Source organism: Scyliorhinus torazame, chromosome 3 (genome assembly GCF_047496885.1).
Source record: "Scyliorhinus torazame isolate Kashiwa2021f chromosome 3, sScyTor2.1, whole genome shotgun sequence".
Taxonomy (NCBI): domain Eukaryota; kingdom Metazoa; phylum Chordata; class Chondrichthyes; order Carcharhiniformes; family Scyliorhinidae; genus Scyliorhinus; species Scyliorhinus torazame.
The window spans coordinates 172,679,906-172,697,311 of NC_092709.1; positions in this window are offsets into that span (position 1 = coordinate 172,679,906).

Consider the following 17,406-nt stretch of genomic DNA (forward strand, 5'->3'; position numbering starts at 1 on the left):
GAAGGACCCATGGCGTAAAGGTTCAGGGGAACCTCAGCATGACGGCCATCCTCTCCTGGGTGTCCTCTCCATTCCCCCTCGGTGCCAGGTGCGCCATGATCTAGCAGATATGCTGTATGGTCCCTCTGCTCAGCTGGAGTCTTCGAAGGGGTGCCCGGCCCAACAGATCCTCGAATGACTGTCGTTAATGGTGCACACGAGGCTTCACGCTGCACCTCTTTTGCTCCAGGGGTACTGTTGCTGGCGCTGCCCTTGCCAGAGGTACATTGTGCAACCCCGTATAGCGCCCCACTGTAGGGGCTGAAGTGGGTATTGCCCTTGGGTATGCTGCGTGATGCTCCAGGGGTGGTGGCATGTGTGAGTGGAGCCTGGGGTATGGGGGTGGTTGTATAGAGTGGGGGGGGGGGCTGTGGTGAAGGATGTGGTGTGGTGGGAGAGTGGGGGCTGGTGTGTGGGTCTGGTGGGGTGGATGAGTGGGGGCTGGGGTACGAGGGTGGTGCGGTGGGGGCACCCATTCGGCCTATGTCACTCATCAGAACCAGTGCCAAGGTGGGTGGTCAGTGTGGTGCGCAGCAGGATAGCTTACTTGCAGGCCTCAGCAATGGTAGTCCGTGCCTGGGCACCGCCTCTGTCCCAGGGGAGGGGTCAACCCGGACCCATGCCCATCCCCTGGCTTACCCCTCCCCTACCCCTGTCCCTGGCAGCCCCCCCCTCCTCCACCAACTCAAGCCAGCCCGGCTAGTGTCTGGACCGGCAGCCCACAGTCGTGCCTCTCTGTGTCCTACCTCCTCTCTCTCCCTCATCAGCCCTGGCACCTGCTTCTCGATTTTTAAAGGCACAAGTAAATCTCGCCGTCATGAATTCACCCTGATGGAGAAGGAGAATCGCGGAGTCCCCGGAGAATACCGGGTCGGCCCCACTAATGATGTGCAAATGGTGTTGTGTTTTCTGTACGTGCGAGTGGGACGCATTGAAGCCGCTGTCGAGGCTCCGGGCAATTGCGATTTGTTGTGAAACGAGTGCCCGCCACGTTTTCAGCGTTAAAACCGATTCTCCGCCCAATCACGTTTCCCGATTCCTGTGTCAGCCGACGAAGAATCCAGCCCGTTGTGTTTAAGGATGTCCGTGTCTTATTATTTGAAAGAGTTGCTTCACCTGTTGACTGACATACTGTTCAGCGTGAGCAGCAGTTCCATTCCTTTCCGAACAAGTCAATGACACGACAACCAAATGTCACAGCTCAGCTGACACTCACTAATAACAGCTGCATGGCCATCAAGGCAGTAAGTTCCTGCAAATCCTCTGCTGCCACATGGGACTTCACAACAGTGCCTCACCAAATGCTCTCTCCTCAAACTCAAACAGAGGGGTGAAGCCACGGAGGAATTTGAAAAAGGAGGAATTTGAAAAAAGGGGATGCAAATTCCACACTTGTGGCATTGCCAGACTTTGAATTAACATTTGACAATTAGCACCGTTTCCATAAATATCTAACATAGTTACACTGAATTAATGCTGCAGTTTTTGCGAAATGGCAGAGAGGGACATGACAAAATGCAGGGAATACTGCAGATGCTGAAAACCGATAAAAAGAGACAGATGAAGCTGAAAATAGCCAAAAACGCAGTCGACGTCTGTGGAGAAACATGTTCGTCAACATTTTAGGTCTATTAGCCTTCAAGGTTCTTTTTTTCCCAGAGAGATTGGCTTGTACTGAATTCACTCCACTTAATTAGTACCCATTAAAACACACGCAGCATTGCTCATCACTGTTAACTATTGCCTTTCATCCACCAAGTGTTAGATGCAGTTTCAGACAATAAGGGACCATGAGGTAAATGAATATTAATAACACACACTTCTCTTCAACACCATAGGAGCTCATTTTCTGTGTGTTAGCAGTTAAGGGTTGCTTATTTTCACTTTTAAAATCTTCAACCACTTTGCGTTCAAGAGCTTGGCATTTCCTAATGCACAACAGCGTATCTGACAGGCAGCAGGAAATTAAGCCAGCCGATCACAGTTCAGCTATAATAAGTACAATTTAGCACTGTAAGAGTTAGGAAGTAAAATGCTTGAGGCCCAGAAGACAGCAGCAGCTGGTATTCCATTTGGACTGTTTGGAAATTTGTTATGTAATGCACGCAAAAAAAATATAAAAAGAATCAGATGGAAACAGCTCTGATTTCAGGGAGATGAAGTTGAGGTGCTGGGTTTGGGGGTCAACAATCTGGGAAGGAAAGATTGAGAGGGAATGACAGCAAAGCAAAACATTCTCTTCATAGAAGTTATAGTGCAGAAGGAGTCCACTCGGCCCATAGAGTCTGCACCGGCCCTTTCAAAGGGCACCCGACTCAAGCCCACGTATTACCCTATCCCTGTAACCCGTAACCCCCACTTAACCTTTCTGGACACTAAGGGCAATTTAGTACGGTCAATCCACCTAACCCGCACATCTTTGGACTGTGGGAGGAAACTGGAGCACCCGAAGAAAACCCACGCAGACACGGGGAGAATGTGCAGACTCCGCACAGACAATGACCGAAGCCAGGAATCGAACCTGGGACCCTGGAGCTGTGAAGCAACTGTGCTAACCACTGTGCTACCATGCTGCCCAACAGAAAAAATGATCATTTCGAAAGAGATTTCATGATGTTAAATAAAGTTGTCAAAAAAGAAATTCAGCCTGCAGCTGCAGAGAGAAAAGGCAGGCCTGTGTTTGATGTGAGTGTGCCCCATACACTGACATCAAACTCATGATCTGGTCATTAGTGCATTGCAGTTTGTGGGATCTTGCTTGTGCAAGCTTTCAGTCCTAAATTACAACCCTTGAGTTACTTTGAAAGTGCTTGATTGGGTGCATGCTGAATTGAAGCAACCTGAGACCAAGAAAGATATTGGGCGCAATTTTCCAAAAAGAAAAATGAAGGTGTCATATTCGGTGAATAAATTGATTTGATTACCCTTGGCCGTGGCGCGATCCGGACTGCAATTTTCAGGCACTTAGAAAAACATTTTGCCCCACGTGAAAAAATGAGGTGCAAAGCATCTGATTCGCCCACCCTGGGGTCGTTGAGCGCTTCAGTGAAGGAGCCGTTGTATTTAAAGTGCTCCACACCACTTGCTCTCATTCAAACCAGGAGGATGGCAGATAGGAAATCAGCTCCTAGATTTATGGAGGGGGCCCTCAACCATTTGCCATGGAGGAGAGTTGAGCTACACTATACCCTCGGACAGCCAGGAGGCTTTCCAGTAAGGTAGCGAATCCCACTTGAGAGATGGCCATAGCACTGGTCAGTGACAACAGACAGATCAAGAGGACAGGAATCCAATGCAGAAAAAAGATGAATGACCTACTCCGAACAGGCAGGGTGAGTGCTCCCTGCTTGCTCTCTGCATTCCACCCTTTCATCATCCCACGGAATGCCACTCCGATCACCCATGCTGCCCCCTCGCAGGCCACAGGACTCAACCTCCCACCAGCATCCTCAAAGCTCAGCCCGGCACTCCTTATCAGAATCCCTCCCTGTTTAGGCACAGTGCCAACATGCCAAGTGTCAGCAACCTCTGACCCACCAGCCATTCAGCTCACATTATTCCCATTTCTGTCCCTGCGGGAGAATATCGGCCACATCTGCCGCAAGCGAGAAAAAACGAGCCTGGGCTGAGGATCCTGACTCCATATGTGAAGAGAGCCATTAGGCCGCAGGACAGGAGCAGAAGCAGGCCTGCGCTCAGAGTTATGTGGACCTACAAGAGGAATATGAGGAGCAACTGCACACTCATCCAGATAACCAAACTCAAGTGAGTTCTGTGTAGTCCAAACTCTTGACCAGACCAGGTACCAAAATCACATCCCTTGCCTTGCTGGAACATCAGCCAAAGAGCCTGATCCATTTACCAGCACTGTCCCACCATCCACCCTCGACACTACCTCACAGGAGATCTCAGAGAAGGACACATATGAAGCTTAATGGCTATCACCCTCACTATCCACCATCTTGAAGACACACACCTCGGTGAGCAAAATTAGCAAGCAGGTGTCTGGGTCACTCTCTGGTGAGCACCATACAGCTTCTGATGCACATCAGGTGGAGGCAGGAATGTCCCAGGGGTTGGACAGTTTGAGGCCTGCTGGATTCCAGGATACAGCTGGTTCGCGGACATCATTAACCTGTCCCTACTCCACTCCGAGGTCCCCACCCGCTTCAAGAAGACCACCATCATACCGGTGCCAAAGAAGAACCAGGCAACGTGCCTCAATGACCACCGTCCGGTGGCCCTGACTTCAGTCGTAATGAAGTGCTTCGAGAGGTTGGTCATGAAGCGCATCACCGCCATACGTCCAGAACGCCTTTATCCACTGCAATTCGCATACCGCCACAATTTCCTTGGCCATACACTCATCCCTACAGCATCTCGACAACAAGGACTCCTACATCAGACCCTTATTTATTGACTACAGCTCTGCCTTCAACACCATAATCCCAGCCAAGCTCATATCAAAGCTCCAAAACCTAGGACCTGGCGCCCCACTCTGCAACTGAATCCTCGCCTTTCTGACCCACAGACCACAATCAGTAAGAATGAACAACAACACCTCCTCCACAATAGTCCTCAATACCAGGGCCCCGCAAGGCTGCACACTTAGCCCCCTACTCTACTCCCTGTACACACACGACTGTGTGGCAAAATTTGGTTCCAACTCCATCTACAAGTTTGCTGATGATACGACCATAGTGGGCCGGTTCTCGAATAATGATGAGTCAGAGTGCAGGAGGGAGATAGAGAACTTAGTGGAGTGGTGCAGTGACAACAATCTCTCCCTCTATGCCAGCAAAACTAAAGAGCTGGTCATTGACTTCAGGAAGCAAAGTACTGAACACACCCCTGTCAGCATCAACGAGGTGGAGATGGTTAGCAGTTTCAAATTCCTAGGGGTGCACATCTCCAAAGATATGTCCTGGTCCACCCACGTTGACGCTACCACCAAGAAAGCACAACAGCACCTATACTTCCTCAGGAAACTAAGGAAATTCAGCATGTCCACATTAACCTTTACCAACTTTTACAGATGCACCACAGAAAGCATCCTATCAGGCTGCATCACAGCCTGGTATGGCAACTGCTCGGCCCAGGACCACAAGAAACTTCAGAGAGTAATGAACACCGCCCAGCCCATCACACAAACCTGCCTCCCATCCATTGACTCTATCTACACCACCCGCTGCCTGGGGAAAGTGGACAGCATAATCAAAGACCCCTCCCACCCGGCTTACTCACTCTTCCAACTTCTTCCATCGGGCAGGAGATACAGACGTATGAGAACACGTACGAACAGACTCAAAAACAGCTTCTTCCCCGCTGTTACCAGACTCCTAAATGACCCTCTTATGGACTAACCTCATTAATACTGTCCCCCCTGTATGCTTCACCCGATGCCGGTGCTTATGTAGTTACATTGTATAACTTGTGTTGCCCTATTATGTATTTTCTTTTATTCCCTTTTCTTTCCATTTACTTAATGATCTGTTGAGCTGCTCGCAGAAACATACTTTTCACTGTACCTCGGTACACGTGACAATAAACAAATCCAATCCAATCCAGGGGTGCCCACCAAGGCATCTCAGGCAAAGGCGTTGAACACAGCAAGCCACCGCCGCCTCTGATGTGCATTCTGGGAACACAGGGATTTAACATCTCCTGCACCTCAAGCAAACCAACTCTGCTGCTAAATCTCATAGCCCTCTCATCTTGCTGGGCTTGGTCCAGGTTGAAATGAATAAAGTTAAAGACCTTGCATCGAGTGCACCCATGGCCTCATGGATGCACTTAAGAAAGGATGTCTAAGAGATGCGACACAGGTCATATGTTGAGTCCAAGAATAACCCTGTTGCATAAAATCTGAGGGCTGCTGTGACCTTCACAGCCACAGGCAGCGGTTGTTCTCTGCTGTCATGTGGTGCCAAGTTGGCCAAGATGTGGCACAGGTACCGCACAGTCTTCCTGGTGAGGCGGAATCTGCTACGGCACATGTTAGTCCTACAGCTCCATGAAGGACACTTGGGGTCTGTGCACTCTCAATCTCCTTCTTCACCTTTGTGATCTCATAGCAACTGGTGCGACCTCCGACTCCTGAGCCTGCCCTGTGACCCCCTGGTTTCCTGGCACTGGGTATTCCCTGGGTGTTGCTGTACGTTGCTGCTGGAGTCTGTGCTCCTGCAGTGCAGTAATAAGAACAGCCAGCTCCATTGGCTCCATACCGATCACTCAGTTACTTGTGAGGGATGAGAGAGACAGTCAGGTTGGTGCCACAGCCAGATAACATCAGTACCTCTTCTGGCCTTTTTGCCTGCTGGACTGGAAGCAGCCAGTCCCACACCTTATCCGGTGGCTATCACCCACTCACATCTCAGGTGCCAACATATCCCATTGCATGACTGGCTCCAGTCTATGCCCTTGCCCAGTCAGAGTCACCTTTGACCTCCTGTCTGGTTGTTCCCTCCTTTATTCTCTATATTACTGGGAGTTCTGACAGACGATTTAAATGTTCATGCATCGCTAATGGGAAGGGTCAGCTGGATGGTGATATCTGCCTTGGGGGCTAATGGTTTCCCACTGCCAGGCATTGGGGTCCGGAAAATAAACAAGCGGAGTGCCTCTCGATCCTGTGTACCCAAGCATTTAGCCTTGAACCCTGAGTATTCATCCCAATCCTTGACATGAGACAATAGGCAGCTGATATTGTTAAGGGTTAACTATTGATGGCCGTTATCTATGTTGTTCGCCGCAAAGAGAAAAAGGATGGAGGTGCCAACACTCTGGATTCTTTCAAACATGATGAGAGGTTTATTAAGAGGTGTTGCTCATACAATCTATGATGGAGAACTCCGCAAAGCCCTCACAAACATGCTGCTGACATCACTACACAACACGTGATGCTTTACCAGCAGGGGTGGATTCTCTGATTTATTACAATGGCCAATTAGTTTGATGAGCATGAGTCTCAGAGGGCACAATTGTTTCCTGTTTCAGGGGCACTCGAAGCAAATAGGCACCTTTCTTACTCAGGCTGCATCACTCCGAGGTCTCATTGCTGTCAGGACTCCACACTTAAGTCGCCTGGACAGCCACTCTAGAGTTTTTGCCATCCCGTCCACCCCACTACCAACATGCTCGCCCCCTCTCTCCCCCACCACCCCCCGTTCCTTCACTGTCGCTGGGTCAAAATCCTGGAACTTCCTCCCTACAGCACGGGTGGGCTTAGCTACACCACATGGACTGAAGGCACTTCTCCACAAAGCAATTAGGAATGGGCAATAAATGCAGGCCTAGCCAGCAAAGCCCACATTCCTATGAATTAATTTTTTTAAAACAGTGAACTTTATAGCATTCCACTGGTAGCTGCCTGCCAGGCAACCTTGCCGTTCCATTACTGCTTGTTGTTATCTGCTGACCAATCATTTGAAAATTCATTTTAATGCGTTCACATTTATCTCATGGGGTTGGACCTTATGTAATAGCCTATTAAACAATGTTTGCCCTTCCTCAAATCCAGATGGATATCAACTATTGTCTCCCTATCCACTTTGTTTTTCATCAGCTCACAAAATCAATTAACTTCGTGAAGCATCACCTCCCAATTCTCAAACAATGCTGACTGTCTCAGATAATCTCATGTCTCTCGAGAGTCTCCCCTACATAATCCCTCATAATACTTTTAATCGCTTTCCAAACAAGGTAAGAATGTCTTACAGGTCTATAATTTGACAATTCAACCCTTGTTCCTTCATTGAAGATGGGAGTGACATTTGCTACTTTCTAATCCTCTTGGATTTGACCTGAGACCAGCGAACTCTAAAAAATACCTGCAAGACATTTCACAATTATTTGAGCCAGTTCTTTCAGATCCCTGGGTGAGACTGTCAGAAGCAGCAGCATTATCTACCTTGAGCCTCAACAACATATGTTCTCTCTTGTGATTTAAACATTTTTCAGTCGGCAATCATGTTTAAGTTGAATCTGAAATTCTGGTAGTTTTTTCTGTTATGTATTTTGTGAATACATTTGAATATTATTTATGAGTAGGATTTTGCAATAAAAGCAATGGTGAGGCTAACAGCAGTCAGAATTATCAAATTATAAGGGGATCATGGGTTACGGAGGGAAGGCAGGAGAATGGTGATGAGAAACTTATCAGCCAGGATCGAGTCGCGGAGCAGACACGATGGGCCAAATGGCTGAATTCTGCCCCTATGTCTTATGGTCTAAACACTAAATTGAGCAGCAATTTCCAGTGACAGCACATGTAAAGTTAAGCATGGAAATTATAAAACTGTTGTCTGACTCGCCTTCCTTCTTGAAAAACTTCAGTATTGTTACAAGAGATTCACCATTGAATGGTTTGGAGATGCTGTACATACCCAATATTTATTCACTGAACTTGCTAAATAAAGTTTGAGTTTGGCAATACTCCACTGTGTCAAGGACAATTTTTATGATGTTACCTTTTATTGCCCGTAATCATTTATGTGAGTGTGCAAGTGTGTATATTTCTCGCACTTTGAGTGAGTGAGTAAATTGTAATTAATCCAGCAACAAGATTTCTGTATTTTGAAATGGAAAAAAATTGTTTGTTTATGTTTCAACGTCCTCGCCGTGGAGGTTACTAAAGAAAACTGAGGGTGGAGTTATCTATTCTGGAGACTAATTTTTTTAAAAAGTCTGGTGACAGGAGTGGAAGTCGGAGTGACTTCATTAATTATGCATCTGCAATGAGAACAATGAATCTCGAGGTCGGCCACTTTAATACCACATAGGTTCCAATGTCTGGGCACCATATCTAAATGGCACTCGGACAGCGAGTCACTCTTTCACTCCACACCTTTACTCCCCCTCAGTCCTGCCTCAGTCTCAACTATCCCCTGTACCCTGTCTTAGAACATAGAATTCACAGTGCAAAGCTTACAGTGCAGAAGGAGGCCATTCGGCCCATCGAGTCCGCACCAGCCCTTGTAAAGGGCATCCCACTTAAGCCCCACACCTCCACCCTATCTCCGTAACCCAGTAACCCCACCTAACCTTTTTAGACACTAAGCGCAATTTAGCATGGCCAATCCACCTAACCTGCAAATTGTTGGGCTGTGGGAGGAAACCTGAGCACCCGGAGGAAACCCACGCAGACACGGGGAAAACATGCAGACTCCGCACAGACAGTGACCCAAGCCGCGAAATGAACCTGGGACCCTGGAGCTGTGCAGCAACCGTGCTAACCACTGTGCTACCGTGCTGCCGTGTCTTGGTACAGCTTGTGTGGGACAGGCAGCTGATACCTCTCTGTGACCTTGTAAAAGGAAGGGAAAAGCAGCATCTATTGGTCTGAAAGTCCAGGAAGAAGTCTGCCTTGCCAGATTCATGCCACTTATGTACAGTCATGAAACAGAACATTCTAAATTCCCGCTGGCGGGACGCTTCATTTGGAGGGCAAACCAGATTCCAGCGTGTTTGCCACCAAAAATTGTTCATGAGAACAAGATTCAAACTAATTTCCTACCTTCAAAAAACTGACTCTAGGCCAGAGGCAGACTTTCATTTAGACACACAGTGCTGCAGCGCGGGGCCCTGGCCCATACTGAGAGGTGACTGTTGTGATAGGAGCACCGTGGGAATACCAATCAGAGCCTTGGCAGCTCTAAATCTGCTGCTAGACTCAAGAAGTTCAAATGAGCCTATCAGCAGGAAATACAGAACATCATTGGGCTCTGATTGATGGACTCCCCTTTAGAGCGGGAAAAATAGTTTGCCAGATGTTGAGAGGTGGTGGAGACTTAGCGCAGTTCAGACATGCATCTCCTGAACTGATCTGAAGATTCTGAACTTTCATTGAGGAAAGGTGCAAAGCAGCAGCCAAGTTTCTGTCATTCAGATTGATAGTCAGCCTGAAGCAAAAGTGAGGTCACTGACCTAACATCGGGGACAGAACCTGCAAAACCTTCAGTGAGGCAAGGCAAAGACCCTGGTCAACCAGCAGCGGGGGACTCTTGATCTCCAGGCCAGGGCCGAGGCAGGTGGACGGGCAACCAAACTAAAAGAGCGGAGGTTACCAGGCCAGATAGCCAGAAGCAGCCAGGCAACCACCAGGAGGCGATGCAGTTATTGAGGCTCGAGACGCGAGGCCCGGCCTCCCGAGCAAGAGGTGAGCAGAGCAGTCGGGAGGTGCAAAGAAGTCAAGCGCCAGCATTGTGTCTCGGAGAACTGGGGAGCAGTGGCCAGCCAGGCAGTAGGGCTGAGAGTGAGAGGACTGATCTGGGCAACATCCGGACAGGCAGTGAGGGCCGAAGAGAGCAGAGGGTAGGCCAAATAGCCAGCAGCAGCATCCAGGCAGCTAGCCAGGAGCACACGGGGTTGTCGAGGCTTGAGGTCTGGCCACCCGAACGAGAGCCGAGAGGTGAGAAGAGCAACAGCCAGGAGGTTCAAAGAAGGCCAGGCCAGTGCTGGCGTTGTTTCTCATGGAATCAGGGAGCAGCAGCCAGCGGAAACATGACCAGAGTCAAAGGTCAGTCATGCAGACTGAGAGTGAAAGGGCTGGGCAACAACCAACATCTTCCTTCTTCTTGTTGTTTTTACATGTTGAATTTACTGCATTTTTCGGACTCAGTCATTTCTCTCTCTGATTGATTGCGGTGACTTTTATGATGCCTGGCTTGCCTTGACCATCTGTCAGGATTACAGCTTTCCTAAACGTTATTGCCAGCAGCCAGTTATTCTGGATTTTAGCAGTAAACTCTGTCTCATCCTTACAACAATTATTTTCACAATTTCTGAAGACTACCCCTGACCACCTCATGAGCTTTGTTTAATTAATCATTGCTTTTGAGCAGCTTAGACAATCGGCTGGTTTTGCTGAAGGAGGTTTCACTCGACAGAAGATTCTGAAAACGTATTTGTGAATCACTGAAAGCAGGACAGATCATTCCCAGTCAATGTGAGAGACACGAGGGGAGGGATTCTCTAGTCCACCAGCTGTGTGTTCCTCAGTGCCGGGCACTCACCAGCAGTGGAATTCTCCGTTCCTGCCACCTGCCAATGGGATTTCCCATTGTGGCCACCTCACGTTGTCGGAAAATCTGCAGGCTTGGGTGCACTGCTGGCGAAACGGAGAATCCCGTCCGAGGAATCTGGAAGTCAAAAACGCAGGAAGCTGAAGGCGAGGCAAGAGGACGAAGCTAGGCAAAAAGACATTTTGGAACATTACTTCAAAAGGTTTGAAATATTGAGCAGTGCTCAAACTGCACATTCATCCTCAATAACATCCACCAAAGGTTTTGGTGACCTGTCCGATGTTGGGGGGCAACACATCTGCTGAAAATCTTGAACAAATGGGAATGGAACTATAATCTCATTGTTCTTCTGCAGCTGAAATGAGGGAAGAATCCTATCAAGAACACATTGCCTTTTATCCGAAATCTGTTCCACTGGGTATGATTGAATATTTCGTAAAAATAGATCAGAGAACATGGGTAATATGGAAAATTTAAGAAAAAGTTTGAGGTTCGAGCCAAAAGCAGTTTATAAATCGGAAAGGAGAAAAGAATTGATTTTTCTTCGGAAACCTCTAAGGCAATCGACTGTTCTGTTTGCAAATTGTGAAGTTCTGTCAAGGAGTGCGATCTTTGGAGAAGTATCTCTAAAGCGGTATTGCATTTTCTCTGCTACATCTTTAGAGGAGAGGCGATATGGCTACTATATCATATGATCTTACATCAGTGTTGAGTAATGATCCAAATAATTTGAATCCATTATGCAGTAGGATCCTTACTCTCATCATTGGCTTTGAACAATGAAAACTTATCTTTCTTAAAAAGACAAATTTGCATCTGTTATGGGCGAGGGTTTCGAAAACTCCAAAGTATATCATGGAGTTCACCTGATCTACAACTGTTGTGAAAACGAAAGCAAAAAAACTCAGAGCCACAAAAAAGCTCCCAGCTCAAAAACTCAGAGCCACACCCAGATCCACCCACGCAATGGCATCACTGAAGCTGTGTGATAAAACAAAGCATTTCTTAAAGGGACACTCCCATGACACATCTGTTACAATCCATGTATCAGTGGAGTTTAATTTATCTCCTGGTCTGACAAACATTGAATCAACATCAGAAAGAGTGGGAACAAATTTGCACCCGCATTTGCTGTGAGCGCAAATGGCGATGTGGGCGACCAGATCTCGTTTTCTGATTTTTGACGTAATGCAGAAATCTCATTGCAATGCATTTTAACAAATATTAATATAATGAGCTGACTTCCCCACCATATTGCGCCCCCCACCGCCCGACATTTAGAATTCCCCTTCGCGATGCGATGCCATGTCGGCGAGGTTTACAACTGTTTAAAAAAGGTGAAGCTGTCAAGTGGAATGCAGAGGGGTTGCGGACAAATAAGCATAGGACCTGAGAGGAGAGGGACATGCCCGGAAAGTGACCTCACACTCTGGCACTGCCAGTGTGTCACTGTCAAGGGGCAGTGCCCTCTGGGGTGTTCCACTGGGGAGAGTTCCTCTTATATGTGAAGGGGGCACTGCCCTGGTCCTTGTGAGGGGCTTCCCATTATCTGTGGGGGGGGACACTAGTCGGCCCTGTGGTGTTGGGTGCTCTGGTGCACAGATGAGCCAACACAGTTGTATGTGGTACAACTCTATTTTATTATAACTCTTATAATACAGTTCGTTCTGGATACTCTGCACGTGCTGTCTCCCTGAGTGTGTTTGGCAATAGATGTGTCCTGGTTCTCCTCTGCAGCTAATACTGACCACCGGGGGTCATGTCTGTGCTTTTATATCTTTCTGTCATTGGTTGTGGTGTTGTGTGTTCTGATTTGTCTGTTGGTGTGTCTATCATGATGTGTGTGTTTGAATATCATGACATCCCCCCTTTTTACAAAGATAAATGCCTACGTGGTTATAAATATAATTGTGTCGTGAGTGCATCTAAGAGTGTGTGTGTGTGTTGTGTACAGCGTGTGTTTATGACGTAACTATTTACATGGGGCGATGTCTGGTGCGTCACACTAACAAGGTTGTACCATAACAAAACTTGGATGCGAGAGAGAAAAAAAACTTGAACATTGGTCCGGTCAGACGATATCTGGAACAATAAACAACAACAGGTTATAATACAGAAGTGTTTGACTTTTTGAACGTATGAACAGCGTTATAAGTCCAGTCTAATGGGTGACCGCCTCAAGAATGGGCTGGTCCTCAAGCCGGTTCAGCTGTGGAGATTTGGGGTCACACTGGTTCACCTTGGACTGTTGGAGGTGATGCTGTTGCCGAAGTCTCTACTTTACCATTTGTTGTACTTCGTGCAGTGCTTGGTTTTTTCATTCGTGCAAATATAACATTCAACATCTTTGTTAGTGGTGCCCTGGCTGTGGTTTGGTTCTGGTGGCGATGGAAGGGGCATGATCCGTGGCATCTCCACGAAGTCATCCTTGGGAACCAGTGGAGGATCCGGCGTGTGCGTACGGTTCAGTTGCGAGCGTGGAAGGCGGCACAAAGCCCGCTGATTGCGCCTACGCACCAATCCATCCGCCCTGCATGCCAGGAACAAGGTGGAGTCTGTTTTCTTTTTATGTTTGTGGTGGACGGCATCTTGTAGCCGATGGGTCGTTGCCATCGAAGTAGCACCATCACTAATATCATGCAAGGCGATGACTGTGCCAGATGTGGAAGTTGGCCAAGACCGTGTACGCTGGTTCCGGCCACCTGCTGTGCCGGAAGGGCGACTCCGCAGAGAAACGTCGAAGCATGTCGCCTTGGAGAGAGAATTGTTGCTCGCATCAACGGCTGGCGATGGCGCGAATTGGTGTGTCCATCTTGGACCGCCGGTGCTGGTTGCCACTGCCGACCCAGTGGGACTGCCACGCGATCCATTCCCTGTCGCCGTGGCATCTGCCGTCACCCTGAGCGTGCCATCACCGAGGCCGCGACACCGCCCGTCCGGAGCAAGGTCTGGCGTGCGCAAATCAGAGTCGGCGCTTGGTTGCTCCCCATCTGGAGTCCGGTCTGCCTTCCATCGATGCCCCCCGTCCGGAGTCCCAACAGGTTCACTAGAGGCAGCCGAGATTCCCTGAAGCTGCACTTCTGGAGTCGGAACATGCAGGAATGCACCAACCAGTGGAGAGGCTCGAGCCATCGAGGGTGGAAGCGGTGCGCCGCCACCGCAGTCGTCAGTGGTCCCACCGTGATCGTCGAGTGCCTCGGTACGCACTAGGCGAGGTCTGTCACCTTGCACCTTTTGCATGGGAAGTGGGATGCTGTCGTCACTCGTCTCACATCCCGTGGATAGATCCTCATTAGCAGCTTGCTGTTCACTAGGGTTGGGTAAATTGTCAGAGTTTTCATCTGGTGGTGCACACCATGTCGGCGGACTGTCATTGTCTTGCCGTTGTCCTTCATTTGGGCTTTTCTTCTTTGGAACTTTAAATCTTCCCCCAGACATTGCAGAACCTTGTTTATTACCCCCAAATTCTCCCATATGTATGGTCTCGAATATAGGATCCAATGTTTCTATCGACATTGTACCATTTTCCAAAGAACATTCCGTTTCACTTTTCTTCTCAGGTACCTCATATGTAACTTTGTTTAATGTACATGCCTCCATGGTCTCTGGGTCTGATTTTGCTGGGACTGGCATGGTCACAGTCTCTCGTTTACTGTTCTCAATTGCCCACATTATACTCCCCATACATAACTGCTTAATCACTGGGGTTAGTGTGGTACAATGGATAATCGGGTCGACCTTATCTGCATCTTCACCATTAGTGGAAAGCACACTTGGTTCACTTGAAACTGCTGTGGGTTTTAAATTCGTTATCTGGCTACTCGATGTCGGTGTCCTCAGGATTCTTGCTCCAATGTTCTGCTCAATAATCAGTGTGTATAGGTTCAATGCAATTAATGTTCCCCTCAAGGTTTGAAGAGTCATTACTGACTAACTGCTGGTCTCCGAAGTTGGGATTTTGCGGCATTGTGTTGAAGGGAGACATTTGTCCCTGCTGTAGATATGATTCAGGTTGTGTTATTTCCATTACCTGAGGATCAATGTCTTGTCCATTTTTTCGATCCGTACTAAAACACTGGCAATTCTCAGTCTGCTCCTTGCAAGTTAAACATTCAATTAATTTCGTTAGCAAATCCTCAGCATCCTTCTGTGGCCGTGCAGCATTATTAATCTCTGTTCGGCTACAATGATCCTGAAGGTCAGCGCATAAACCTTTTTTCTTCGGGCTTGGACGAGGCGATTCCTTTGGCTTGTCTTCAGTTGGGCTTGAACAGTCTTCAGCGCTGTGCCCTTCATTGTAGCATGAGAGACCGTCATGGTCATGCTGCTGTGTAGTGGAGCATGGTAGGCTGTTATAGCCTTCTTGCTGTTCACGTGAGCATGGCAGACTTGCATCGTCTGCCGCTGGTTGGTCAGGAGAGGTTGCTAGACCCTCATGGTCTTGTTCCTGCAAGGACTGCGCTCTGGAGTCTTGCGTTCCTTCCATCGTGGAGTCCGTCCACGAGCTCTCTGTGGAGGCTTGTGACACTGGAGTCACTTCTTGTTCGTGAAAGGACTGCGCTCTGGAGTCTTGCGTTGCTTCTATCGTGGAGGCTGTCCACGAGCTCTCTGTGGAGGCTTGTGACACTGGAGTCACTTCTTGTCCGTGCAAGGACTGCGCTCTGGAGTCTTGCATTTCTGCAATTGTGGAGTCTGTCCACGAGCTTGCTGTGGAAGCTTGTGACACTGGAGTCACTTCTGGTTCATGCGAGGACTGCACTCTGGAGTCTTGCATGTCTTCTTTCATAGAGTCTGGAACGTTGAGCGGGACGTGGACCACGCTCTGTGTGGCAGCAGGGCACTCTCCGTGTGCTTGCACCGCTCCCTGTCTGTTAATGTCAGGCTGCAGCATCATCCGGTACTGATAAGTTGGAACGTCATATCTGCTGGATTGAAGATCCTCAAATCCGAAAAATGAATCCGCATCTGCGTCGGATTCAATGTGGGGGCCACCAATGTGCAACACGAAAGGTTCATCCGAGTCATAGTCATATAGGACCACGGAGCTATCATTGGGCTCGCGAGGTCCGGAAACACTGTAAAAATCGTCATCGAAGTATTCAAGGTCGGAATCATCGGCTTGTGCGTAGGTAACTGCTTGTCGGAGGGTTCTTCGGAGGTCAAATTCATCTCCTGGGTCAATTTGCGGCACTGTGCTGTCATTCCAGGTGAGGGAAGGTTGTTTTACAGCTTTAACAGATTTTTGTTTTTTTGATTTGGGACGTTTCCCTTTTAAATTGGATTTGGGACATTTCCTTTTTAAATTGGTGCAGTCTGGGGCCTCTGACATCCTGACACTCGGTATGTAGCATGTAGGAAGCGACTGCGCATGCTCAGATCGCTGTTCCTTTACCGATGGCCGTTTTCTTGACTGCGCATGCGCAGCATCTCGCGCATGCGCAAACGAAACTTCCGGTTCTGCGCACTTCTCGCGCAACTGTGCTAGCGTTATACCTTTAGCAAGATGGCCGCCGACATCGACCCAGCCTTCTCTCAGGCCCGGGATTTCGGCCTCTGGGAATTCGGGCTCCGGGATCCCAGCCACGAGGTGAGTACTGCAGCTTTTCTTACCTTTATGTGCCCATTGGATTGCGTTTTCTTCACAGTACTTGGAGAATTTGCCCAGGACTGCCTGGTAATCGTACCTTTGCTGCCTCCTGAAGAACCTGAACCTTCTGAATATTTCTCTTGCCCTTGCACCGACGACTGTGAGGAGAAATTCAATTTTTTCCCTATCATCCAGGTCTTTTAGTTCAGCTGCCACCAGGAACAATTCGATATTTTGCCGGAATCGCCGCCAGTTTTCGCGGAGGTCGCCGTGGCACTGGAGCGCCTGCGGAACCGGGAGCTCGTACATCATGCCTGGGCACTGCTGGTTGTCTGTGTACACTGAGGTATGCCGGCAGGTATCGATCCACTCCTGTACCATGTGGTGTTGGGTGCTCTGGTGCACAGATGAGCCAACACAGTTGTATGTGGTACAACTCTATTTTATTATAACTCTTATAATACAGTTCGTTCTGGATACTCTGCACGTGCTGTCTCCCTGAGTGTGTTTGGCAATAGATGTGTCCTGGTTCTCCTCTGCAGCTAATACTGACCACCGGGGGTCGTGTCTGTGCTTTTATATCTTTCTGTCATTGGTTGTGGTGTTGTGTGTTCTGATTTGTCTGTTGGTGTGTCTATCATGATGTGTGTGTTTGAATATCATGACAGGCCCCAGTGCGTGTGGGGAAGCATTCTCCATATCAGTGGAGGGGGGTTTCCTCGGTGCATGTGTGGCTTGGGTGAGGTGGGGGGAGTGTTT